This window comes from Antrostomus carolinensis, unplaced genomic scaffold, assembly GCF_000700745.2.
Source record: "Antrostomus carolinensis isolate BGI_N321 unplaced genomic scaffold, ASM70074v2 scaffold32793, whole genome shotgun sequence".
Classification (NCBI taxonomy): domain Eukaryota; kingdom Metazoa; phylum Chordata; class Aves; order Caprimulgiformes; family Caprimulgidae; genus Antrostomus; species Antrostomus carolinensis.
This window is the reverse complement of record NW_010303693.1, coordinates 4,726-7,056: the sequence shown is the minus strand read 5'-3', so window position 1 is coordinate 7,056 and position 2,331 is coordinate 4,726. Positions and strand designations below refer to the sequence as shown.

Sequence of the window (2,331 nt, the reverse complement as noted above, 5' to 3'; positions counted from 1 at the left end):
CAGGCACTGTCAATCACCTGGTACTATGAACCCCGCGAGAGCCGGGGTGGGTCTTTCTCTTCTTTAAATAACTGCCCCTGTTATTTCTGTCGTATTTGCATCTTATTTACCCACCTCGCATTAAACACCCACAGCTGAAGGAGCTGCCTAAAGTAAGAAGGACAAAGCGCTACTCCCGTCAAGCGCGGTGTTCCCAGCGCGTTCTTCTTCTCCGTCTTTTGGGAGGACAGCACGCAGTCTGCTAACTCAACCGCTTTATTTGGGCATAGGAAAACTTTTATTTACAACACGTTAATTAAAAAAATAGTTGACAAAAAAGGCATACAGTATTTTATACTAAAAGAATAAAGATTTTTATTAAGCACTGTAAGTTGCATTCAATAGCCTTCAAATACACCACACCACAATCCATCTACAACCAATCAAACCCAACAGTAGTTCATTCTTGCACAATCCATGAGTTGGGGCAGAACTCCCTTCAACTTACATTAAGATACCTACTTAGCTCTTGCGGGCAGGGAATGGGGAATTACACCTCATTTCTGATCACTAATGTGTGATGAAGAGCATCAGGAGAATTATATGAAAACGAATATAAAGAAATGATTCTGATTTTGAAGTACATTAAGTTTGGAAACACTAACAAAAACATCAAAATGATACAGGTATATTTGCTTATACTAAATTCTTGATGGGAAAGTTCTCAAGAACAAGCCATTTGTTTCCTGCTACAGAAGGGGGGTACTTTTTTTTTTTTTTGAAGATCAAAGCTTTTTTTTTTTTTTGTTTTTCACAGAATTTCATATTTGCTAATATGAAGGCATAAAACAGCAACAGAGAACAATAATGCATACAGCAATGAGTACACCAGGGTAACGTTGATATTCAAAACGGCTAGATAATTTTTTTTTTTTAAGTTTTAGAATAAATGCAACAGAGGTCAATAATCACAAAATTTTAAGGTTAGAGCAAGATCAGTCAATGACTAAACATAGTTAACATCTTTTATAGGACTATTACTGATTATTAGCTTTTTGTTTTGCAAATGGGCACAGTACTTGTAAGAATGGAAGAAAGAGGACAATAACATGCATAATATTAACTACACACTTTAAAAATTATGAACCATGCAGAAGTTTAGCTCAAATAGTAGTACTAATGGTCTACGTCTGATTCAAAACCACATAGTTCATTGATCACGGATGCATGGTATTAGTCACAAAAAGTTTCAGAACACATTGTGTTTATTTTGAAAGGTCATTTGCATCTTCTATGATTTCAAGTTTATCTCCATTTAACTTGCTTGTAAAGTATGTATGATGTATATTTAAAATCAGCAGAACTGCAAGATTACTCTATAATTTTTAGTTTCGATAGTTTGCACATTTTAACACAAAAGAACCACATCAACGGTGATGAAATTTAAGAAAGAAAAAACTGTGGTTGTGCCTTTTTCCCCCCATAATCATGAAATCAAAGCCTTAAAGAAAGCTTTATTGTGACACAGTAATGCAAAATCAAATATAATGGCATACATATGGTGCCAAGTACTAAAAATTATATTTTAAGCTATATATACTTAAAGACTGCCAAAATTTGTTTTCTTTATATTTCAAAAAACAAAACTACAAGCTTTTGTCATAACCAGTTTAAACTTTATGTATACTTCATTTTAAGTGCGGGAGTCAAATGCTCTTCATTCTCTTTCTTTTTTGTTTTATTGTAGCATTTTGACTACAACTGGTTAAAACTAAAAATGTGTTGTTTAAATCTCTGACATCAAAGAGGGATCCGAATTTCCAAAGTCCTCATTTTTCTCTTACGGAAAGGAAAAAATGTACGTAACTGTAGGCTCTCTTTCTTTCCAGATATTCCTAATCCTGACCCTTCCCAACATCCTTCACCCTCTATAAAAAATAAGTTTACTCTTCTTTTTTTAAGACAGTGGCCTCAAGAGTATCATCTTTATGGCAAACACTGTCTGCATTTAGTGCATTTAAGTGAGGATTTGTATTGCACATTTTAGAGTCATTACTCAAGGCACTTTCAGACTGATTGGAAGCCCTGATGTCTCCTGTATTCCCATTCATCTGGGAAGCTGGTTTTTCCTCATTCACAACTCCATTTTCAGCCAGGGATCCATCTGAAGACACAATTGAGGATTTAGATTCCTCTGATTTTGACTTAAGTTCTTTGGCTACTTCTTCTGCTGAAGCAGCATAAGGAGGTTTGCCCTATTTTTTAAAAAAAGAAGAAAATTACTGAAGAACCACTGCTATATATTTACATGTTACAAAGACACTATTAATAGGCAGCATGCAGTGTGCAGAA

The 2,331-nt window shown here is 34.7% G+C and overlaps 1 long non-coding RNA gene across 1 annotated transcript in view; it reads right to left on the bottom strand.

Annotated features, from left to right (window-relative positions):
* Nucleotides 1-258: 258 nt before the first annotated feature.
* Nucleotides 259-2,331, bottom strand: part of LOC104522032 (uncharacterized) — a 4,825-nt gene continuing 2,752 nt past the window's right edge. Inside the window, exon 2 of the long non-coding RNA XR_727982.1 lies at nucleotides 259-2,234. This is a non-coding gene — a long non-coding RNA (uncharacterized LOC104522032). The remainder of the gene's footprint in view (nucleotides 2,235-2,331) is intronic.